This window comes from Pleurodeles waltl, chromosome 3_1 (genome assembly GCF_031143425.1).
Source record: "Pleurodeles waltl isolate 20211129_DDA chromosome 3_1, aPleWal1.hap1.20221129, whole genome shotgun sequence".
In the NCBI taxonomy this organism is placed as follows: Eukaryota; Metazoa; Chordata; class Amphibia; order Caudata; family Salamandridae; genus Pleurodeles; species Pleurodeles waltl.
This window is the reverse complement of record NC_090440.1, coordinates 2,003,717,407-2,003,743,822: the sequence shown is the minus strand read 5'-3', so window position 1 is coordinate 2,003,743,822 and position 26,416 is coordinate 2,003,717,407. Positions and strand designations below refer to the sequence as shown.

At 45.3% G+C, this 26,416-nt stretch overlaps 1 protein-coding gene across 2 annotated transcripts in view; it reads left to right on the top strand.

Annotated features, from left to right (window-relative positions):
- The window catches only part of BCAS3 (BCAS3 microtubule associated cell migration factor), a 2,570,631-nt gene that overhangs the window by 2,493,075 nt on the left and 51,140 nt on the right, over positions 1-26,416 (top strand). The gene's annotated exons all lie outside the window — the stretch shown is intronic.

Genomic DNA, 26,416 nt, shown 5'->3' with positions numbered 1-26,416 from the left:
ACCTTTACAGCGTAGGTTCTTAGTGCGGTATTTGCATTTTGTTAAGAACACTAGAAACATTATATTTTCCATCAGACGAGCCAGTCTTAATTACTATCTGCTGATCCTCGCACACAGTTTGGAGCTGGGCGTTCTGAATTTCTGCAATAAATATTAACGAGGGTCATCTACCCACTGTACATCTCAAGGCAGGGCCCTTTGCTTATCAGTTGATTATCCTCAAATCTGAATTGTATACAGCACTCAAGAACCACCAGAATAGTTTTATCTCACAATTAATGCTTGAACTTAGCTTTTTTCTCCTAAGGAAATGACATCATGACAGTTTGAGGTGGGTTTGTGCCCCACCCCTCACTCATCGAAAACAATTATACCGCACTGTCTGTGGTGCAGAACATGAAGGCACTTTTCAAAAGGTAATACAGAGCTGGGGATTATTTTAGAAAAAACCTTGTATCCGATTGGAGTGATTTCCAAGGGAAAGTTTTGCTCACTTAAACAATCCTGTAAAAAGCCCCTCTCTTCTTCCTGCTCCTCTTTCTGTTCCTTTCATATATATAAATATGCGTGCATGTGTGTAGAAATGTTTTAAGATCGTGTTTTTTTATACAGCAAACACATTTTAAATACTTCTGCGTTATCAGGACGGAATTCAGTTTTCAGCTAAAATAAAACCATATGACTCCCACAAAGCCCAGACAGGCATTTTTCAAGTGAGAATTTATCATCGGGTCTGGTAAACAATGTCTCCTCGTCTAACAGATATTATAAATAATGTTTTTCTAAGCATTTTGCTGAGGGCTCAGATTGGCTCTGCACAGCCTTGTCACGTGTTGGGAGCGCCGGAGAGGGAATTGAATGACATGTTGCAGGCATCCGCTGAGAAGGAAACACATCCTGAGCTTTCTGTTCTGTAACCTTGGCCACCCGCCCCTCCCCCTGCTTAGGACCTTTCAGAGCTTCTTTTGGATCAGCATTCAGCCCACGTCTCACACAACATTCATGGTGGTAAGTAATCTGTGGGTCAAAATGAAGGATGCAATGTGCCTCTGCCCTTGGAAAATGTACATATGCAAAGGAGCATAAACCTTAAACAAGTGGGCTGTGATTATAAGAAATAATGTATAACCCTATAAATAAACTGTAAAGCTATACAATGCTACCATCTTAATGAAAACCATAACATGTGCACCTCTTTCACGCCTTTATCCATCACAGTCCTGAGCACTACGTCCCATAACACGATAATCGTACCTCAGTGGTTGTGACAGGTGACATGGAAACACATCCTGTATTGGATCAAAACAAGGACAGCAGACTTCCAGCTACACACCCTGTACAGTGTAGTGTGTTACTCATGGGATGCAAGCGCCCCAGATAGGGGTAGGAACCTCTGTGTTAATACTGCAACACAATACATTATCTATGAATCCAAGTGATGGATGCAATGGACCTTTGTGTTCTTCAAGTATCTACATATCTTTGAATCGAGTGATGAATGCATTGGGCCTCTGCGGATCCAGGTAATAGATGAAATAGGCCTTTTAGCTTCGAACACCTACATCTGTGGAGCCAACCAATTAATGTAATGGGCCTCTGTCCTTCGAATGTCTGCATATCTCTGGATCCAAGTGATGGGTGTCAGGGACATCTGTCTTTAAATATCCACATATTTGTGGTTCCAAACGGTGAATGTAATGGATCTTTGTCCTCCAAATATCTGCGTATCTGTGGATATAAATAATGAATGTAATAGGCCTCTGTGCATAAAATATTCACATGGCTATGGATTCAAATAATGAATGGAATGGGCCTCTATCCTCCAAATATCTGCGTATCTGTGGATCCAAATGTTGAATGTTCTAAGCCTTTGTCTTTCAAATATCTACATTTCTGTGAATGTAAATTATTAACGTAATGGCCCTCTGATCTCCGAATATCTGCATATTTGTGGGTCCTAGTAATGGACACCTGTCTTTCAAAACGTCTACATTATCTGTGGACCCAATTGAAGGATGTAGTGGGACTCTGTCCTTTGAATATTCAGATTTCTAACATCTGCATATCTATGGCTCCAGCTGATAGATGCAATGGGGCTTTGTCCTTCAAATATCTACATATCGATGTATCTAACCAATGAATGTAGTGGGCCTCTGTCCTCCAAATATCTACATATATGTGGATCCAAGTGATGGAAGTAATAGGCCTCTGTCCTTCACATATGTACATATCTGTGGATCCAGATGATTAATGTAATGGGCCTCTGAACTCCGAATATTTACATAATTGTGGTTCCATGTGATGCATGCAGTGGGCTTTTTTCCTTCGAATATCCCCATATCTGTGGATTCAGGTGATGGATGTATTTTTGGCCTTTGTCCATTGAATAAACACCCATCCTAGAATGGACAAGCACTCTTACTCCGTATACAAAAGAAAAATGTCATTATCATAGAGAGAATTGAAGATACTGTTGGGCAAAATACCATGTAGACACTGATTATAACTCAGGCATAGCACAATTACCACAAGGGCTTCCTCTCTGACTGATTCAGAGTGGTCCAATCTTGCTGCACCCAGTTTTCCTGGGTGTTGTAACACCGGACTCAAGAACTGGGTAGTAATTCCAGAAAAATCCGATGAGGCTTTGGCTGCAGCAGCCAAGCCTTGTGTCCCTTTTGTCTGGCATGTGGGGAGCATTGTATGCCATAAGCGTAGCTCCCCCTTCCCTCCCCTCTTCTGTCTGCTACAAATTATGAATGAAAATACACTTAGAGAAGCCCGTAGAAGTCTAATACATGTTTATTGCCAAACATATTTGAAGCAGAAATATGTAATTTCAACAGAAAAGCTGTTTGCTGGCGGTGGCGTTGGAGCGTGCAATGCAACATTTTCCTTATTTTTCACTTTCTTTTATTCTGTTTCTATAATGCAAAAAATGGAGGCTAGAGCACATGACCAAACAAAAACTTAACACAACATCTAAAAAGCAGGTGCCTAGTTCTTCTAGCTGGAAGAATGTAAAAAGTCCTTGAGAAGTGAGATGCAAGGGGGCATGGTACAAAGCAGATTTCACTAAATCTGTTGTATCTCACTTGTCTGTGCCACCTTCTGAACAACACTATGCTTACGTGAACAGCCAGGCTAACTGTGTAGTGTACAACACTCAAATATGAGATGACAGTATGTTTAAAATGTGTGGCAAAGATTTGATTGTGTTTTAAGCTGGTATAAAAACAAGTTTTCAGTGTCCAACAGCAGGTCACCATAAAGACCTCTCAAAACATCCAACAATGGGTTGCCAAGCAGACCTTCCAAAACTTTCAACAGTGGGTCACCATAAAGACCTCTCTGATACATCCAACACGCATCCTCCCACAGACATTTCAAAAAATACAACGTGTCCCCCTCATACCTCCTAAAGTATACCATAGTTTGCCATACAAACCTCTCCAACACATCCGACAGTGGGTCATCACAAAGACGTGAAAGCATCCAGCTTTAATCTCTACATGGACATCTCAGTGCATCCAGCAACGGGTGACCACCTTTTAAAAAATCCAGCGACACGTTACCACACACTCCTCTCAAAAGTATCCAATAAGGGTCACCTAAGGGAGCTCATAAAGTATGCAACAGGTGGTTTGCCACTGAGGTGTGTATCCTCTCTTCTTTACAGTGTCTCAACTTTCAACAGCTTCTCAGTACCACTTATGCATTCACATGTCAAATATGAATTATGTGGGCTTTTTAAGCACATTAAACCAATCAATCCTTTTTCTCTTTATTGAGCAGTTTCAATCAATTCTCCCAGTAGGAGGCCCTTTGATCTTGAATAGATGCTCCTTATTTTGGCAATGACTATTGGCAGTATCCAGAACTGTATTCTTATCCTTATGCTTTGCTTTTTTTATCTGTTCCTTTGAGGAACTACTTTATTACTTCTTTCCTGCACGTGTTAGACTGTGGGTGCTTAGCTTAGAAGCCCGACTTTCAGTAAACATGCACGCTTTCGTAACAATACTCATTCACCCATCGCTTTTCTTTTTTACTATCCCGTCCTGCTTTTCACTTGCTTTGTTCTGGTGGCCCATCACACATAAATAATAAAAACACGGAGTGCAGTGTCAGCTTCTCCCCATCATGTTCTGATACTCTATAGCCTTTCCGCTAGATATTTGTGCCACTTGATGGTTTTTCCCCTTCACAATAGAGTGGTGAGGTTGGACCTTGCTGCTCGGTGGTCTTGGGTGCTAGACTATCCTAAACTCTACGATCTCCTCCCGGGCACACTTTCCAGCTCGCCTCCATTTTGTACCAGGTTTCTGGAACAGCAGCCACTGTAGAGGGGTCACCGCTGTCCGCCTGAGCTCTAGCATTGCATCCCAGTGCACCCTGCCAGCTCTTCTACCCATAGTTCAATGCCTTCAGTGGGGATCCGACTCTCTGGCTACGGACACCAGCGACCTGTTTACGAGCTGCAAGTAGTTCGACGTCTTTCAAGTGTTGTGAGTGGGGTTTATTGGTGGGGAAAGGGACGGCTACGATGCGTAGTCTTGTTCACAACAGGTCTACACACTAGAGATTGACGAGCCAATGGGAGCTGGGGATCTGGCTTGGCTGTTAAGCGCACAAGCCTAGCTTTAAAAATGCTGAAGCATTTCACCCTAGTACATCAAATATATTACCTCTGTTCGTTAAGGTTCTGTGTCTGCTTCCCAAACACAGACTGTTAGCAGGATGCCACTGATGGCACAGCGTGAGGTCCTTGTATCAGCACTAATAGTGTTGCCATAACGTTGGAGCCAGTCATTGTAGTGTTTAGTGTAGTTTTTAGTGTACAGTCCCACCAAAAACAATTACCAAAGCCATTAGATTCCAAAGGCGAGACCTATTGGCTATGCTAATGCTGGTTTTAATATGGTCTCAGCTGGATCTCACGCACTTTATTGTTGTTCTGTGTACAACTCTATATTTTCGAGGAAAAACATTGAAAATGCATGTTCTTCACCTTCTCTTCCTTTCATTACCATTGTGAGTGGTATTATGCTACATCCACAGACTCAATGGACATCCCACCAGTAATGTAACATTTACTAAGTTATTCATAATTATTCAACTGCTGTATAGCTGTTAGATGAAAATAATCTGTGAAGTGGTTCCTTTTCCTGCTAATTAATCAAAAACCTTTTTTTCTGAGCACATGTAACTTCTACTCTGTTTTGGAAGGTCTGTGTAGCAACCCATTGTTGGATGTTTTGAGAGGTCTTTATGGCATTCCATTGTTGTTGGAAGAGCTTGACACCATTGCTAGTGTAGTGTGCATCCATTAATTTAACACTTGAAGTAATAATCCCAGACTGCTCCTCCTTATGTTTGACTCCTTGATACAATGGAAGAAGGTCCTGTGAGATACATGGCCAAATTTTACCACGGACTGTTGATCAACTTACAGCCGATCAGTCAAAAAGCTAAATAGTATTTAAATACTGTTAAGCCGTTTGTGTCTACTATTATGGCTTGGCCGCCCCTCTGTGTTTTTTGCCCAGGCTCCACATTTCTGCATCCAAGACCAGAGATGTTCAAATCTACACTGACACCGGCATACCCAGCCATCTGTTTTAAGATAGTATGGGTGTGAGCTAGGAGTGAAATAGATTGGTTGGAGAATTGTATTCCTTCCAGCCACCGAGGCCCCCGTCAGTTACTCAGCAGACCTAACTGCTGCTGCTACTTTTGGCAGAGGAGAGAAACGGTGATGGGAGAGCAGAAGGTTGGTGTATTAACAGGTCAAATTTGCATGAGAAGTTTGACAGCTGATTAATATTGTCGGAGTTGAGGGTGACACAACTCTGAATAGAATTAATTGAGAAGGTTTAATTGAGAAATGGTTTAGCAGTTAAAACCACAAACTGTCTAAACAAGAAATCTCAGTTCTGATTCAGCTTCCAACCTTGAAAATATGTGGAGGCAAAAAATTGGATATCTATGTGTTTCCCTTTGGTTAACTGCCAACACGGGATCTCTGCAAAACATACTGAACACAGCATTAATCATTAAATAATATCTGGATACTTACATTTTAAGGTAGATGGGTGTCAATATAGTGCACCAGGTGTGGAATGTCTGCAGCCTGTAGATATAGCAAACCATGCTCTATTATAGGAGTGGGTAATGAAGGGTTACATGAAGAATGAACACTATCATGTTATATTTTTAGGTCAAGGCCTACCAGACAGCACTGCTGTCTGGTTTGCTAACAACACCTTAGGACGTTCTGAAAACTTCCCTGAGAATTCATTCTGCCCATTTCTTGCCGTTGACTTTGTTTTGCGACTCACATTTCTTGCTTTCTATTTGCTGCTTTATTTATTTTAGGCTGTCCAGCTTGAGTCCATTCATCCTGTGGAGCATAGCATATTTAATGTATTCTTCCATGAGTGTTTGCTTTCTGTGAACAGGTTTTTAAATAAACTTTTTTATCTTGTCACATTTGCTTTGCGTTCAAAGTCAGAGGTCAAATGTCAGGCTCTGTCTTCTGTGGGAACTTGATGTTTACTTTTCTTTCACTGATTGATAACCTTGCTGTGAAAACAAAGGCATTTTCTAACACAGCACAAAATGTAAATGTCTGTAAAGGAACTGTGCAGATATTTCAGAATATATCAGGTTTAGGAAAGAGTAAATGAAGCAAATTTGTTTGTAATTCTGAAGTGAGATGGAAACATATTTTAATACGATCAAAACAAATCAATACACTTGGTAATGACAATTCCACACATTATTGTTTGTAAGCTGTATACTTTTCTCAGAAAAACTGTATGTCTCTGCAAATGGTGTGGTAATTTCAATTGAAGATGCATTGTCTCTAATGGCAGTGCGCTACCACCTCATGCATACGCCACACTACGCCACTCCACTCTACACCAATCCACTCCTTACAACACTCTATTTTACTCTAAGCCTTTGCATTCTACAGCACTCTAAGACAAGCCAATCCAGTCCATGTCAGTCTAGTCCACTCCACGCCACTCTGACATGTTACTCCACTCATCTGTATGATTTGCCACTTCACTTTACGACACTCTACTCCACTCTACTCCGCAACACACCACTCCATTCTATTCTACAACATGCCACTCCCGTCTTCGACATTCCACTCCACACTATGCCTCGACACTCTACGCCACTCCACTCTACTCTGCGCCATTTCACTCTGTGCCACTCCACACCTCTACACTCTTTGCCACATCACTCTACGACACTCCACTCTACAACAATCTACTCTGTGCCACTCTAATCCACAGCACTTTACTCCACTCTTACACTACACCAGTCTACTCTACTCCACTCTATGCCATTCTATGACACTCCACTTTATGATACTCAGTGCATCTCCAATCTACGACACTCTATTCCACTCTACTGCACTCTACACAACTCCCTCTATGCCACTCCATGCCACTTTGCTCAACTCTACTTTATGACACACTGCTCCACTATGCCACTCTACATCACTCCACTCTACCACACTCTGCTCCACGCCACTCTGTGACACTCCACTCTGACAATTTACTCCACTGTATGGTACCCCACTCTACTCCACCCCACTCCTCTCCACCTACTCCACTCCATGGCACTTTACCCCACTCTGTGCCATTCTGTGAAACTCCACTCTGTGCCACTCCACTCCACTGCTCCCTAGGATACTCCACGCCCCTCCACTGTACGACACTCTGCTCCACTCTATGCCATTCCATTCTACAAGACTCTACTCTCCTCTGCAACACATTACTGCACTTCCTCTATGCCACTCTACTCCACTCTACTTTGACACACTACTCCACTTTACTCTACTGCGCCACTCTACATCACTCCACTCTACCACACTCTAAGCTACTCTAGGACACTCCACTCTATGATACTTTACTCCACTCTACACTACGAGACTCCACTCTACAACACATTTCTCCACTCTACGCCATTCTATAAAACTCCATTCTATGCCACTCCAACCTATGACGTTCTTTGCCCCTCCCCTGTACAAAAGTCTACTCCACTCTGCAACACTCCACTCTACTCCACTCCATCTGTGCCACTCCATGCCACTTTACTTCATGCTACTTTACACCACTCTACTCCACTATGCCACTCTACATCACACCATTCTACCACTCTGTGCTCCACTATACAGCACTCCACTCTTTGCCACTTGTCTCTATGACACTCTACTCCTATGCCACTCCACTCTATGACAATCTACTCCACTCTTTATGATGCTACTCTACAACACTCTGCTACAATCTATGCAGCACCCTCTATGCCACTTCATGCCACTTTACTCCACTCTGACACTCTAGTCCACTCTAAGCCACTCCACAGCACTCTTCTTCACTCTGTCCTCCTCCACTGTTCTCCGCTCTGACGCTCTGCTCCCTCCACGCCCCTCCACTTTACTTTGTGACACTGCACCACTCTAGTCTATGCCACTCCACTCTGACATTCTACTTCACTCCACACTCCACTCTAATTCCCTCCAGTCTGTGCTCTTTCACCGTACTCTACTCCCTCCACTCCAATCCACAACACTACACCAGTCCAGTCTGTGACACTACTCCACTCTATGCCACTTCATAATACTCTACTACACGCCACAAAACTCTAATCCACTGTATGCAACTCCCTCTACACCACTCCACTTTACTCCGCTGTAAGCCACACCATTCCATTCCACAACACTCTACTCTACACCCTCCTCTGTACTCCACTGCCTCCACTCCCCCCCTCCACTCTTCTCCACAACACTATATGCCAGTCCACGCCATGCTACGCCACACCACTCCTTGAAACTCCAGTCTATGACACTCAATGCTGTGCCACTCTCCTCTACTCTACTAACATTTAGCCATGATGAACAGCAGCCACACTGATGCACAACATCAGTAAAACACATTGGCAAAGCCAATAGCCCTTGCCTAGTCGAGACCTATTGACTTTGTCAATGCTTGTTAAACTTTACAAGCGCATTGCATTCTGTGGACTTCACAGCATAGAGATCAGTTTTTTGTAACTCCTTATTTGTGTTTAAAAAAAAAAAAATTAAGTCGCATGTGGGTTTTTCTCATAAAACGCAATATTTCCCCCAAAGAAACGGACACACTTCTCAAAGTGCCCTCCAAGCAGCCAAATATCCTAAGCTCTTAGCAGATCTTCCCATGGGCGGAAATCTGAGAACCTCTTTTAAAGCCCTAGTCCTGTTTAAGAGGACCACAGAGAAGCGCCTTGTCTCTCTAAATGCAAGCTCCTTTATCCACTGCACTTTTAACCCCGTGTAAAATGCTGAAAGAGCTTATGGTGGCAGGAGGCCAGAGATTCCTGCTATCTAGTATAATATCATGTTCTTTCGCTGAGGAATACAGGACAAGCTCCGTTTTATGGGGCATGTTTATTGGCTTGCCACCGCGTGCCTCTTGCAATAACTCGATGCACTCAGTGGTGTTGCAACGGTGCCATCAATCCTAAAGCAAGGAGAATGGCCCCTGTAAAGCCCATTGGGTAGTAAAACAGTCTCAATTAGGGTTCAGTGGCCCTGATCACCCCTGGGACCTATCTGTAGTGCACACACCGTGGCACTATTGATAGCTAGACCATATGTACCCTCTGTCAAAGCGAGATGGGCAACACCGAATACCAGGGCAGCATTAAGGGCCTATTCTCTCGCACCTTCTCATTTCCAAAACAAAGGTCTATATTAGTATAGCACAGTTCCTCATACTATTAATGTTTTTGTCTGTTCCTCATAATAAAGCAGTTGTTTGCTCTCAAAGAAACAATGGACAATTGTCTACATCTTTTTGGCCCATGTTATACCATTTTCATACTTAATGATTCACTAAGTCCTTCCTGTTCTTGGAATTTTGAGCATTCAGCAGGATCAGATAAATACAAAACTGTGCATGTACATGTCCTGCTCTGGATGTGTGTAATTTAAGAATATGGAGTAGTTTAGACAAGGCAAAGGTAAACCGATGACTTTCAGCTTCCAGTTTAATACGTTTTTTTAACTAGTTACCCTTGAGAAGATGTGTAGGTGGTGCTAACTTAAGGTAGCAACGTCTTGCTTCAATTTGCATACATTAAATGAGCAAGAATGACTTTAAAATAGGCGGTGAACTGGCATATTTCTGCAGTAGTTTATGTTATGTGTTGAATCTGTTGTGGTGCGGGTTCAAGTAGACCCTAAAGAACAAGAAAAAAAGTAGTAAGATGGGAAAATGAACTCATCTTAACATTTAAAATTGTACAAGGAGGAACACTTAAAATAGTACTAAATCCCTGTTAGCCAGCTTCCGAACTCTAAGTCTGAGTTCTGCCTGTGGGTAGGTTATCACACAGGAGAGGGAGAGAGGCAGGGAAATAGTAAAACACTATGGCCCTCACTATGGCTTTGGCGGTCTCTGAGCGAGACCGCCAAAGCCACGGGCGCCAGAAGACCACCAGTGCTGGCAGTCTTCTGCAAGCCATACAATGGGTACTGCCGGATTTCCGCCACACTTTGGGCAGATATCCGGCAGTAGCCATGCTGGCAGGCGGTGGCGCACTGGCATTGCTACCACCTGCACCGCCCCGCCAGAAGGACACCAGCAGCCATATTAAGACCATTAATAAGGCCTGGTGGTGTCCTGATGGTGTGGCGCTGCCGGTGGTAGCAGCGCCCCTTCCCGTTCCCTGCAGGGTGACCTCCTCACCGGACAAGGTAAGTCGGGCGTCCGATAGGGGAGGGAGGCGGGAGGGTGAGGGGTGTTGTGCGTGTCTGAGTGTGTGGTGTCTGCATGTGTGTATGCATGTGTGTGTGAATGCGACTGTGTGTTGTGTATGCGTGTGAGTGAATGCGTGTATGAATGCTGAAGTGACTGTGTGTCTGCATGTCAGTGTTTTTTATTGGCATGTGAGGATGCGTGTTAGTATGTTTGTGAGTATGCGTGCCTTAATGCGTGTGAGCATGTGTAAGTAAATTCGTGGATGGGTGCGTGTGAGTGAATGTGTGTATGGATGAGTGTGAGTGGATGCGTGTCTGGAAGTGTAGGTGAGTGGGTGTATGCGTGGTGCGTGTGGGTGTCTGTGCATGTATGCTTGGGTGGGGTGCGCTATGTGAGTAAGGTGGTAGGGGGCCCTGTGACAGTAGAGAGGGTGGGGGGCACTGTGACTGTAGGGTGATGGGGGGGGTCAGGTGTTTAGTGGGGTTGGGGGGGTGTCTACTGGTGACAGGGAAGGAATTCCCTCTCACCAGTGGCCCTACTGCCATGGTTTTCGTGGCGGTGCTACCGCAGCGGAAACCATGGCGGTGGGCCGGCTCCTAATACTGCTGGCGGAGATTAACTTCTCTGGCCCGGCGGTTCATACCGCCATGGCAGTATGGATGGAGATGTGGCGGGTTGGCAGCGGCCAACCCGCCACACGCATTATGTGACAGTCCTCACCATCAGCCTGTTGATGGTGGCACTGCTACATTGACCGCCAGGGTCATAATGACCACCTATGTTTTATACCAGAGAGAGAAACTGTGTATCTGTTTGTATCTACGTTTTTCTAGTGTTTAAAAGCTGGAGTCCGTGTCAACCTTACTGAAATGTCTACAAGCCTGGCCTTTTGTCATGGAGATGAAATTTAAGACCAGGTTCCAAAGGTACTCAAATCAACTCCAATCTTGGATCTTTACTGCACTCTGCAAATAATAGCTACGATTAAGAAAGCATCATTGGAAAATGTGTTTCTTCGTAGTAAATTTCGTTAACTTGTGACTGGTAAAATGAAAACGTTATTAAAGTTTAGGATCCAACTAATAAACCAATCTGAGTTAGAATTTTAGCAGCACTCCTACCGACAGCTAAACGATTGGCAGGCGAATCAGTATTGGGTTAATCAATCAATCAATCAATCTATTTATAGAGCGCTCTACATACCTGTGAGGGTCTCAAGGTGCTGAGGTGGGGGGGGGGGAGCTGCTACTGGTCGAAGAGCCATGTCTTGCTTGACGTCACCCTATTGACCTACTTTTGAAATTTTACGAAGTACAGAAGATGTTATATGGTTCTTACTCTTGTGTTGTTCTCATTTACAGTTTATATGTCTAGTCTTGTAGTTTTTCTCAGCATATCTGGCATCACTCATATTCAAAAGTTTGTTTGTGCAAAGCACTTTTTTTAAATAAGTAAAAAACATATAAATATAAGGTCAGGGCAGGGGAATTGAAGATGGAACCTTGGCAAGTGAAACACTTTCTTGCTGGTAGTATGTTTAAGAAACTTGAGGTAAATTCAAATAAAAATAAAACAAGCATTGGCAAAGCCAATAAGTTTCACGTGACCAATTGGCTTACCCAAGGATTTTATACATGCTGAACTGCAGCACAGCTTCTATGCAGCATGGCTAACACTAATTAAATAAAAATTACCCTGACACGACCACTGCTAATGCACTCTTTTAAAAATAAAATATATAATTGGCACAGTTAGCGCTAATGCTCTTAAAAAAACCAACAAAAACAAACTCAGTGTGTTCTGAGGATCAGGATGGCATATTCATCCCAAGAAAGGGCCTTGAGGGGACCATGTGGTCCCTAGCCAATGGGCTACTGGGTTCCCTCCTACCTAGTGACAAAGTTCCTGTGACGTTTGGCATCTGGCTATCCCAGAATGCCACATTCTTGGCCCTTTCAAGATGGGATGAACCCTAGAGGTGTGGCTGCCTGAGGGCTACACGCCCAGGATAAAGCGAGTTTGGTGGCGAGTTTCCCTTCTCTGGCCCTATCTTCATGCTGTGTACAGGAGCAAAATGCTTCCTTCTCAGAGGTGTTGGGCCAGGCAGCACATCTGAGGCGGCTTCCCCTTTGAAGCTCGCTTCTGGGCTAACATCCCCAACTTACCTCCAGCCCCCCACTGCCCGCCACCCCTCGCACCTCCCTGAAGTGCCCATCCTGGCAGAGGAGGTGACACCTTGCTGCTGTGGCACTGCCTTTATCCATGAGCCAGGGAGTCATTCACATGTCTCCCAAGGCGGTCAGAAAGCTGTCTGTGTGTGCCTTTGTGAGGCTACTGGACGAGCAGAGTAGAGAGTGGCAACCTTCTAAAAGTTGCCTACTTTTAATAGTGGCACTAATTTCGATCCGGCCATTAGGTCGCTTTAAATGTCACAATTAATTTGATAACTTCCATTACCTAGTTTGGTAGTCACGGTCAAAATTTAGCTGGGGTGGGATGCCACCCGGGAACTCTGTGTTTGCCAATGGAGCTACAAACTTTACCCACAGCAAAATGAAGTGTTGCTGTTAAAATATATCATAAAATGTATGCCTTACTTAACAAAATACTGCTCCCATTCATGGAAGTCCATAGGCCTTCCTTAGGGGCATCTTGTATCTAATGTTAAAGGGATAAGGTGAGTTTGCTATTGGTTTGAATGGCAAAGTCGAACTGGCAGTAAAAACACTGTCTTTCCAGTCTGCAGCGACTGGCTGGAAGTCATTTTGTACCTTGTCACATGAAGGGTAGCCCTGCAGCACTGGGTGTACACTGTCTTTCACACCCTGGGTAGCCTGGGTATCAGATACTAGGGACTTATAAGTAAGTCAGGCCTTGCCAATTGGGTGTATCCAATTTGACATGTACTTTGTTTGGTTTTAAAGCACCAGCACCAAGATCGGGTTAGTAGGCCTCAGTGCGCTCAGGCCTCAGTGCATGTTCAGAGTCTAAAAACCAGCAGTATCAGTCCAGAAAATATGGGGGTGAAGACACAAAAAGAGGTATTTCCTTACAATGCCCTATACCATTATCGGGATGGTAGATCAGTGCACTTCCTTTTTAAAGGCCCTGTGTAAACATCCACTGGCCCGCCTTTTCCCAATGTCTGTGGTTAGGACTCTTTCTCCTGCATTTCTAGTGATGTCACTATGAAAGACTGTGCTAAAATTCCCATTGTGGTTTAAAAATAATTAAACATTTCTTCAAGCTCTCTTTACAACTACATGTAATTTAAGAGCCAGGAACCTATTTTTACTTGTAGATGCTTGGATTGATATTGGTTCCACAGATGACTTCATGGAATGCATGTTATTTGGGGTAGGTGGGCAATAGTGTGTTTCCAACTAGTGTGGTTGCTTCCACTGGAGCTGAGAGGAAGCAATATTAGTTATTTTTGATTGTGGCCTAGTCACAACATAATGAATTTAACAAAAACATAATAAATAAAAACATATTTGCTTGCAAAGTGGAGCTTTGGTCCAGCTGTCTTTAGCAGTAATTCACATTTTGCTTCTGCCTACCACAAAATATATATCATGGGGCAGTGGGCCAGTTCATTTCAACCACTGGCTCCCTTGTCCTTTGAGTGACTGCATTTTATCTGTTCACATCTATACAGCCACCTAAAAATAAGTCAATTAAAAAAAGACCAATTTATTCCTAGGGCTGGTATATCAATACTTTACTTTCCCAATGCTTTTTCCAGTCCGTGTCCTTTTTAGGGTCGAGCCTACGTCGCATGCGCATGCGTTTCGCTAAGCGAGATGCTTTAGTAAGTAAAAAGGGCTCGGAGCCCTGTCCACGTCACGTCAGTGTTTGTCATTGGCTTGTGGGCTTGCCTGTTAGAATCTGCTTGATTTCATTAGTGGAAGGCATGCATACGTCATGCCTTTTCCGGTGGATAACCCTCCTCGAGCGCATCGACCAAGTACAGAAAACATGCGAGGCTCGCTGTTTTCTGTCTGGCTCGTGGACTATTTTTTCTCTATTTTCCCAGCGCGATCTCGCTTGGCAGAAGTCGAGCGCTTTACATATTATCGATCCTGTTACACAGTTAATTGCACTTTTTCCGGTTAGTACATAAATGCACTTTTGCCGATAGGTTTCATTATCAGTGAAAAGTCGGGCTAGGAGTTTACAACGCTATCAGCTCTAACACGAGCAAACGCGAGACCCATTGCATTGCAAATGCTTGTTATTTTTGTTAGTCATCCCTTTGCTCTTAAACTATGTTTTTAAGTTACAGTAATTCAAAGAAATAGTACCTTTATTTGTGGAATTATGTTTTTCTGAGACGTGCATTAAAACTAAAAAGGGTTTCTGTTTCTGTCCCAGTACCTCTGCCTGGTAGAAAGCACCCATTATGTTCTATTAACATTGTATGATGCATTGGTTATTTTTATTTTTTACTCCACTTGTTCTAGAAAGACATCAACCAAACATTTGGCACTTTGAATATGCGAAAGCCACCATTGATGCCCCACACAGCCCGGATAAAGCTCCTGTGAGAGCTAAACGCATTGGCTGATGTTTCTGTGGAACAAATGAAATAAAGAAAAAAACTTTTGACTTTTAGTGCAGAGTTTGGAGACACTCTTCATTGGAACTTATAATTTGAAAAGACTGTTAGGTGAACTTAGTTATGCTTATCATTGCCTCTCTATTGTTATGAATCTTCTAAATGTGGGGTGGATGAACAGCCAAGCCTTAGAGGTTGACAGCGTGGAGGAGATTTATCAGGAGTGCGATACCTCTAGTCCTTAGCTATTCAATAGGGTAGTAAGTATTCATTTTTTTGTTTACCTTTTTGGTTTGAAGCATTATCATCATGCCACACCCGTGTGGCACACCCTCTGCATGTGTTTGCAACAATAAACCTGTGATCATGGCCCCAGCTTTTTAAAGACATGCCTTTTGGCTTTGCCAATGACTGTCTAACATGCAGGCTAAGGTCGTCCAGAATATTAGGGTTGGAGGAGTTGGGCTGTTTGACCCTGCGTTCTGTTTCAGTGGACAGTTTAGCACTATACTGCTCACATGCCAGCTGATTAAAATAAAACAAGTCACCTATGATTTAATATCTATATTTTACATTTGACCACATAGAGGGTCACACAAGCCTATATTCTGTCAGAATTTGCAATGCAAAAAGTAGTGTACAATAAGTTTACACCATGGGGGTTATTACAACTTTGGAGGAGGTGTTAATCCGTCCCAAAAGTGATGGATATACCACCAGCCATATTACGAGTCCTTTATATCCTATGGAACTCGTAATACGGCTGGTGGTATATCCGTCACATTTGGGACGGATTAACACCTCCTCCAAAGTTGTAATAACCCCCTATATATTCTGCTGATCAGACACTAACTTGAACATTTTTTCAATTCAGTATCTCCAGTTAGTATGAGAAAAGTGGGGAAGAACGTCTTCCTTTGTTTATTAAACAGTGCTGCCCCTCAATCACTCAGTCAATCAATCTGGACTTGTAAAGCACAGCTAATCACCCAAAGGGTCTCAAGGCATGCTGCTCAGTCGAAGAGACAGGTCTTGAGGTCCTTCCTGAACAGCTTCAGTGATGTGGTCTGCTTGAGCTTGAGGGGAAGTGTGTTCCATGTCCGGGCTGCTAGGTAGGAGAAGGATCTTCCTCCTGCTATACGTTTCCGGATCTTGGGGACGGTTGCAAGGGCAAGCTGTGAGGAACGGAGACATCTGTTGGGTATGTAGAAGGTGAGGGTGGTTGAGGTATGCTGGTCCTGTGTTGTGCAGTGCCTTGAAGGTGTGAATCAGGAGTTTGTATGTGATGCGCTGGTTGACTGGGAGCCAGTGTTGGTTTCTTAGGTGGGAGGAGATTGTGTCGGGAGATGTCCAGACTGAGTCTGGCTGCTGCATTCTGGACTTGTTGTAGTCTTGATTGAAGTTTCTTGGTAATGCCGGCATATAGTGCATTGCCATAGTCCAGGTTGCTGGTGATGAGTGCCTGGGTGACTGTCTTCACCATGTCGGGGGTGGGGAATCCATTTGAAGATCTTCCGCAGGAGATGGAGGGTTTAGAAGCTTGATGAAGAGACGGCGTTAACTTGGCGGGTCATCAGTAGAGTGAAGTCCAAGATGATTTCCAGGTTGTGCGCCTGGTCCGTGTGGGCGTTACCCAGTGTGGTGGGCCACCAGGAGTTATTCCAGGCAGAAGGGGTGGAGCCGATCAGGAGAATCTCTGTCTTGTCCAAGTTGAGGTTGAGGCAGGTGGCCTCCATCCAGGTGGTGACTGCTCTCATCCCGGTGTGGAAGTTCCTCTTGGCTTGCGCAGAGTCCTCGGACAGGTACAGGATCAGTTGGGTGTCGTCAGCGTAGGAGACTATGTTTAGCTCATGTTGTCTGGCGATCTTAACAAGTGGGGCCATGTAGACATTGCAAAGCGTTGGGCTGAGTGAGGATCCTTGGGGCATTCTGCAGCAAGTGTCTTTAAGTTCTGATGTGAACGGTGGTAGTCTGACCTTCTGTGTTCTTCTGGTGAGGAAGGACCTGATCCAGTTCAAGGTTTTGTCTCAGATGCCGACGTCATGCAGTCTGTCACAGAGGGTGGAGTGGGTGACAGTGTCAAACGCAGCGGTGAGATTGAGAAGGATGAGTGCGGCAGTGCCTCCGTGGTCCAGTATGAGGCGTATGTCATCGGTGGCTGCTAAGAGTGCGGTTTCGGTGCTGTTGTGCTTCTAAAGCTGGACTGGGAAGGGTCCAGGAGACTGTGGCCCTCATTATAACTCTGGTGGTCAGTGACCGCCAGGGCTATTGTGGCGGTAGTACTGCCAACAGGCTGGCGGTACTGCCTACCTCATTTTGATCGCGACGGTACCACTGCGGTAACACCGCCGGGACCAGCGGTATACCGCCATGGCGGTCCCGGCGGTCGTAGTCCACCAGGGCAGCGCTGCCCTGGGGATTTCGACTCCCCTTACCGCCAGCCTGTCCATGGCGATAGACACCGCCATGGACAGGCTGGCGGTAAGGGGACTCGGGGTGCCCCTGGGGGCTCCTGCACTTCCCATGCACTTGGCATGGGCAGTGCAGGGGCCCCCAGGCATAGCCCCATCGTGCATTTCACTGCCCGAATTACGGGCAGTAAAATGCACGATGGGTACTAATGCACCCTCTGCACATCAGCATTGCCTCCGGCTCTATTACGAGCCGGCAGCAATGTTGATGTGACTTTTCCACTGGGCCAGCAGATGGTAACACTGTTACCATCTGCTGGCCCAGCGGAAAAGTCGAAATAGGGAGCCAGAACTACAGCCGGCACTGGCGGTATTCTGGCGAGGTTGTAATAAGGGACTGTGGGCCTCATTACAACATTGCCGCCCGCCAGGTTGCAACCGCCGGGTGGCTGCCAATGCAGCCGCACTCCCACAGTGCCCATTTTGACATCCCCGCTGGGCCGATGGGCGGAAACCGAGTTTCCGCCCGCCGGCCCAGCGGGGATGTGTGCCGCAACATGGGAGCCGGCTCCAAATGGAGCCAGCGGTGTTGCGCCCGTGCGACGGGTGCAGTTGCACCCGTCGCGCTTTTCACAGTCTGCATGTGAGGGGGCCCGCAACTCCCCGTACTGCCATCCTTTTCCTGGTGGTTCAAACCGCCAGGAAAAGGCTGGCGGTCGGGGACTCGTAATCCCCTGGGCAGCGCTGCCCGTGCGGATTACTACCGCCAGGGCCATTGTGGCGGAAATCCCCCATGAAGCACCGCCAGCCTGTTGGCGGTGCTTCCGTCATTTTAGCCCTGGCGGTCTCGTACCGCCAGGGTCAAAATTACCCCCTGTGTGTCCCAAGGAACTCAGTGAGTTGTTGGTTGATGGCCTTCTCCGTTACCTTGGCTGGGAAATGGAGCAAAGAGATGGGTCTGTAGTTCTTCAGCTCTCTAAGGTGGACAGTTTGTTTGTTGAGTAGTGGGCTGATTTCGTTGTGTTTCCAGTCCGAGGGGACTCGGTGGTCTTGAAGGACAGGTTGATGGTTCGGCAGAGTTCAAGGGCTATGGAGGCGCTGGCCAAGTTGAGGATATGATGAGGGCATGGATCCGAGGGTTATCCTGAGTGGATGGAGTTCATCAGTCTTTGAGTGTCCTCTATGGTGATGAGGGTTCAGGCGTTCAGTATCTGGTGGGGTGCAAGGTCCGTGGTGGTGAGCAGTCTAGACGAGCTTTGGTTCCTGAAGCCTTCGTAGATGTCCTGGATCTTACGGTGAAAGAAGGTGGTGAGATTGTTGCAGAGGTCTTGGGAGGAAGGAATGGATGAGGTGTTTTGTGAGTACTGGTGTTGAAGCGTGCTTGAAAGACGTCTTTTTACAGAGGTAAAAGGCAGAAGTATATAAAAGCAGGGATGAGGCACAGGCAGGAGCCTGCGGGGGGAGGAGGGCCTCGAACTGAGAGTGGCTCTCAGTTTGTTCCCAAGGCCAAGGCAGCAGCAGCAGGAAGAGCTGGGGAGAGCAACAGATGCTGACCAGGAGGTGAGCAACAGATGCTGACCAGAAGGTCAGTAGAGTCGCTGCTGTTGTGTATATATCACAGCCCAGGAGTGTGATAAAGGGGTGTTTTAGGGTCAAATTATGGGTTTAAAATAATTTTTCTTCACCATTGTAGATATGCATGAATATATTTGAAAAATATCCTCAAACATTTGAGGATATTCGAGAATATGCACAAAAAAAATAAAAAAATAAAAAACATTCATAGACTCATTCGTACACTAATTTATTCGATCATACATGCACTCAGGGACTCATGCACCCACTCATACACCCACTCACACACCCACTCATAGACTCACACACCCACTTTCACACCCACGCACCCACTCGCAGATTCACTGACAGAGACAGGCCCTTTGGCCGGCCTCCGTTGCGCACGGCCAAAGGTGGTTATAAGGGCTTGAATGCAGGCTCTGCGACCAACGACGTGCACGGCAGGGTTTGGAATAACGTAAAGTAATAAAGATTATTTTACGTTAATAATCCTTAGAAATTCAATGAAAAAAAACAGAGGTTACAGGGAGGTTATAGTTCGTACAAAAACATAGAATTCCAGCAGTTAGAGTTATTACAACTCGCGCCTTCGCCATGCACAACTAATTACTTCACATATTATATCATTGATGACATCTTGTATGGCATCTTTAATATTATCACTTCAACATTTGCAACAAAGGCTTCTCTCACTCTTTATATACTTGGCACCAAGTTTCTTTAGGCTTAGACACACAGAGTCTGTCGTGTCGCAGTTCTTCAATCTCAGCCCACCTTTACTCCTGCTGATTACAGGGGACTGGTGCCACCAGTCGGGGGAGTCCTCCTTGGAGTTTCGGTGTCCACTGGGGTCCCTCTTGCTGGGACCAATGAGTCTTCACCTCGGGCACATGTCAGGCATTCGGTGCCAGTACTGGTCTCCTTATGTCACTCTGTGTCCTCTTCTTGGCACTGGGGCTGGAGTCGAGATCCTGTTGTTGGTGCAGACATCTCTTTGTCCTTCTTTTTCAGGTAAGATCTAAGTTCTGGTGCCAGGGAAACCCCTTAAATCCAGGTTTAGGGGGTGTTTAAGGGTGTCAGGGACAGTGGCCAATGTGCTACTAGTCCCTGTGGATAATCCACCCCTGTAGTGATGACTTCCTGTAGGAGTACATCACATTTTACCCAGAACCCACTATTCTTTGGGACTGGCGGACAGCTACTTACACATCAAAAGCAGGTGAAACCTTTGACGCCCACCGCCCTAATGCCTTTCTCGCTAGCCAGCCTGGGTGGGAGGAGGTGTGACATCCTTCCTGCTCAGGTCCTTTGTCTTATGTCCTGCCAAGGTGCTTGCACTGTCATCAGAAGGTCAGACTCTTGTCTGTGGTGGCAGCGGCTCGGGAGAGCCTGCCAAAACAGTACAGGACTTGGTAACTTTGTGGGCCCCCTCTAAGGCTGCCAGCTGGGCATCTGCTTTTTAAACATAAACGTGGGCACCATGTTCATGGTTAAAAAGCACAGTGTTTTGATACCAGACACAACAGGATTCGGCTGGGCCATGGCAGAGCTGGACATCTGAGCAGTGGACAGATGCCAGCCCATGTTATCCAATGGACCTCCGGATACTCGGGCTAGCATTGCGTTTTAAATTCCAGCACTGGGGTATATGTACTCCTCTACATATGTCCTCACTCATGGGACAGTGCACCCTAGCCTCTAGGCTAGAGGGGGGCTGCCTGAGGGGGTAACTGACTTGTCCATGGGCAGTAGCAGGGAATCTGCCTGTACCTGGTGTGGGCAGAGTCTCACTCGAGCAGCAGGCTGCTCATGTAGGCTGGCATGCAGCTCTGAAGTCTCTCTTTTACTTGGGGTGCTCAGGGTGGTACAATCAGTGCTGCAGCCCTGGTAACCCCCTTTACCACCCTTGCCCTGGGTACCATCCACTAGGGACTTACAGGGGTAGCCTATGCAATTCAACATACAATTTAAGGGAAAGAGCATTGGTACTGGGGCCTGATTAGCAGGCCTCAGTACACTGACAAGTCAAAAACAACAGCATCTGACAGCAAAAAGTGGGGGGTGACCATCCAAAAAGGGGCACTTTACTATATATATATATATATATATATATATATATATATGTGTGTGTGTCTTGCAGCCCCGCCATGCACAGTTTTCTTATCTATAATGTTATTACAAATGTTGCAGTGATATTCTTAATGATGCCATAGAAGATATCATGAATGACGTAATATGTGTTGTGTGGTAATTAGCTGTGAGTGGGAGGGTGTGAGTTGAAGTTACCCTAGGGCAAGAGTTATAGTTACTTGAAGTAACTATTAGAGCTCAATTTCTATGGTTTTTTGCATGTAAATACAGAACTTAACTGTAACATCCCTCTAACCTTTGTGTTTGTTCAATTAATTTCTAAGGTTCTTTAAATGCTAATTCCTAACTATAAAGCCCCTATAACCTTTGATTTTTCAATTCATTTCCATGTTTTTTTAAACCAAATGAGGGTGTGTTGGCAGCAGGGCCTGGCCTGTGGCTAAGCCTTCCCGCCAACCCACCATAGGCATCCAATCCCCACACCATGCACGGCCTTCAGCCTTGCGAGGCGGGGGGGGGTGTTGACCACAGGGCTTGGTGTGTGGCCAGGCCCTGCAGCCAACCCCCCATAGGCATCCAATCCCACACCATGCTCGGCCTTCTACTGTGCACTGTAGGGATTGGCCGCAGGGCCTGGTCTGCAGCCAGGCCCTGTGGCCAACCCCCCCCTTGGCATCCAAGGGGGGCTTGAGGATTATTTTCTATTAAATGAGCAGTGGTGATAGAATGCATCCAGAGCTGCTTATTTATCCAAGAAGAGGCCATAGTTTTGCACAAAATGTCTACCCAACTGGAGTACTTTCTACTGCCTAATTAATAAGTGTGACCTCATTGGTCAAATGTTTAGTGCATAATCCACACTACAGCTGTGTAAAGGACCACAAGGTAATGTCTCCAGTGACCTTGTGTGTCTGTAATTTTGGCAATGTGATTGTTCCTCTAGTATCTTTATACAGAAATATGCAATAACAAGAATCCTTGTGTAGAGAAGACAAACAAGACTACAAAGAGTTGAACCTCCAGCAAGCAAGGGTACTTATATTATATGTAGTAAATGCTTCTTTGTTTTGTGGAGATGTGCTCATAATTCTCTGCATCAAGAATGCATCTCCAGAGTCAGTTGGGAAGCTCGCTTCGGGGACTTTTTAGTAAGCTGTCCATCATCCTGGAAAAAGGTGGGAAGACGTTTCATACCACAAATTTATATGTGCAAGGCCAAGCAGTCGGAGCTTCTGAGTCATTTTACATACTGGTAGTGGTAAAAAGCGAGAACAACGATGTCTTGGTCTTCTAGGGACTGCAAAGGAAGCCTCAAGACCCCCGCGGTCCCTGCCGGTTCCCCACAGTCAGCGGGAGCAGGTATTGCTCCCACACGCAGGAAGCAGTAAAAAATGCTGGTCCCTGTGTGCAGGAGCAATCCTTTCATCTGTTTTCCTGCCTGCTTCACAGCGGGCAGCAAAACCAATGAAAAGTCTGCTCTCAGCAAGTGGAAGCAGATTTCCTGCTCCTGTCTGCTGGGAGCAGACTTACAGTTTGCAAAAGCAAACTGCTATCACCCGAGGGTGGCCACCTCAGGAGATAAGGAGCCGGCCTCGGGGTAGGGGTGGAATGGCGATCCAGAGGGCCATAAGTGGCTCATAAACAGCCCAGAAAGGGGGGCCTCTAACCTGCTTTGCATTTGACAATGCCCTGGGGAGGTGGTAGTCCCAGGGCAATTAGGAACTGGGAGGGTGGTCCACACAGCCCCCTCTTTTTTAATTCACAAGCCCAGGGGAGGTGTTTGTCCCCGGGGCCTTTAAAGAACTGTGGAGGGGGACCTGCAGCCCCCTTCTGTTATGCAAATAAACCCCTGGGCCCCCTCCCTTTTTCTTTAGTTAAACTATGCTGCTAGGAGCTGACCCACTTGGGGGCTGAAAAAAGAACAAGGGCAGGAGACCATGCTTGTTTGTCTTTTTAAATTCTTGCTGCAAATTTGTGGCAAACATTTTCAAAAAAAGCTTTTTTGCCCTGGTGGGGTCCTTGGGTTACTCAAGTACCAGGGACAGGGGGTCAGGGTATTCCTACCCTACCTCCTTTTTTTACTTTCTTTTTACTTTATTTTTGGGACTTGGCTGAGTCCAAGTCACAATATGGCTGCCAACACTTCCTGGTCGAAGTGTTGGCAGCCAATCAGATTTCAGCACAGGGATCCATGGAGGATCAGCATCTCTTGATATACAAATTTGGTTTTCAGTTAATATCTGTAAAACTACTGAATGGATTTACAGTTCGGACTGTAGTTGTGTTCAAAATCCCTTTGTGAAATTGCATGGGGAAAACGTGTTTTGGCCCCCCCCCCCCCCCCTTTTTCTCGGCTTCTGCTTCACCCCAAAACTTTCAAGACAGCACCTAAAGTGAGTAGCAAATGGCAAACTAGTTTTGAACATTTCATGAAGATTTGTCAAACTGCACCAAAGTTATTGGCAACACAAAAAAACGCTTTTTCTGTGAAAACTAGGTCCTAACTATATATATATATATATACAAAAAACAAATTGGGAACTTCCCAGAGTTCTCCTTTGTTTTTTTGCATAATTTATGCATCACTCTAACCCTGAAAGGTCCTTGGTTTGACTTATACTGGGTGCTCCCTTGTGTCTGGACAAAGCTATACCCCTCTGAAGAGCTCTAATGAGAGCGAAACACATGTCAGGGGTTGCTTTACTCATTCCAGGTTGGCTTGGACAGTATTTGACCAGTCCAAAGCTGTAATACTGTGCCTGGAGTGGTAAATGGCTCTTGTCATTTTACAGCTCAGCGAGGATGACACTATGTCAATCCTATGCTCAAAGATTTAGCTGTACAAATGGCAAAATACTTTGTCACTATCTAGCTCGGCAAGGATAGCACTGTGCTGATCCTATGCTTAAAAACTTTCCTAGATAAGCAGACATTTGAGGTGAGCAAATCTAGAGTGTCGCTGGTGTTGCAGGGTGCTCCTTACTAGAGCAGCTCTCCACCTAAGTTGGGAACTTCCCAGAGTTTTCCTTTGTTTTTTGCATAATTTATGCATCACTCTAACCCTGAAAGGGCCTTGGTTTGACTTATACTGGGTGCTCCCTTGTGTCTGGACAAAGCTATACCCCTCTGAAGAGCTCTAATGAGAGCGAAACACGTATCAGGGGTTGCTTTACTCATTCCAGGTTGGCTTGGACAGTATTTGACCAGTCCAAAGCTGTAATACTGTGCCTGGAGTGGTAAATGGCTTTTGTCATTTTACAGCTCGGCGAGGATGACACTATGTCAATCCTATGCTTAATGATTTTGCTGTACAAATGGCAAAAGACTTTGTCACTATCTAGCTCGGCGAGGATAGCACTGTGCTGATCCTATGCTTAAAAACTTTGCTAGATAAGCAGACATTTGAGGTGAGCAAATCTAGAGTGTCGCTGGTGTTGCAGGGTGCTCCTTACTAGAGCAGCTCTCCACCTAAATTGGGAACTTCCCAGAGTTCTCCTTTGTTTTTTGCATAATTTATGCGTCACTCTAACCCTGAAAGGGCCTTGGTTTGATATATATATATATATATATATATATATATATATATATATATATATATATATACACATAATGCACTGATATGCACCACTGTGTAGTTATAGTTAAGTCAGATATTCCATAGAAAGAGCATTTTTCCCTAATAACTTGAACAACAAGGTGATGGATGGATACTTGAATTAAACTCAGAATTGCAATCGCTCGGCTGCATCCCAGAATTAATCTCAGAATTGCAGTTGTTCGGGCTGCATCCCAGAATTAATCTCAGAATTGCAGTTGCTCGGGTTGCATCTCACTCCATCATTTTTGCACACCACGCCACCCCAGTTCAGACCAGCCCTATGCAAATCAGCCTTGACACTGCCCCTCATGGGAACAGTCCAACCCTGCCAGGTCCTCCGGAACACAAGCAACCCAAGACTGGTTGTGCCCTTATTAGGGCTCTCAAAAGCCAGGTATAGCTTGATTCCATTGGCACAGTGAGCATGGGACCCGCACCTGAGCATACCCTTGCACTTAAGGCGTCAGTTTCAACAACAATAAGGTGATGGATTAATCATATTCACTTGTAATCGCTCAGGCTGCATTCCAATCCTTCATAAACCTATGGTAACAAAAAATAGAAATTCACTGAAAAACAAACAGATGTTGGCTTGAGACACAAGCTAATGTTAAAGAAATATCAGTTCTAGTTTAGTAACTATTACTTGTGCCCCAGTAATGCTAATGATCTCATATATTACATCACACAAGACATGTTAAATGGCATCATTAATGGCATCACTCATGGCATCTCAGTCATAGCCTCTCAGACCCTGCACTGAATCCACATCAGGACTTGGACTCACTGCCTGGGGACCAGCAAGGCCCTGAGTCTAACCCTCTGCAAGCATCAAACCTTTACTGAACAGGATCTTCAGCCATACAGCGGACAAGTTTGACTCGGAGCTAAGTCTCGAGCTAGGGTTTATACAAACCCCTCCACATGCGGCCAACTCTCACCATGCAGATTTTGCCCATGGATTGTGAAGGTGGTCTTTAAGGCCTGGTGTCACACCAAACTGCATCCAACACAATAGAGGTTGGGCAGAGGTCTTTCCCTATTGCAAAGATAGGTGCTGGCGGAGGTGCCTCACCTGTGGCCAGGCCCTCAATCACCCCTCTTTGACCACCTAAAATTATATTTTTTTACATCTTTCTAAAGCTTACAGACAAGCTTACAAGAGTTAAACCATTGATTTAGGATGTTGTATTACTGCCCTTACACAAAGCCTATTGCACGCTGTCAGAATCATTAGTTAATCACATTAGTATTTTCTACAATATTGTTATATAAGCGTAATCAGTGATGTCATCAATGTCATTTAACATGTGATGAACGACACAATATGTGAGTTCATAAATAGTACCTGATGGGGCACAAATTTATAGTTTGTTCACTAAAACTGGTGTATTTAGGTGTTTTTTTTTTTTTTTTATGGTTG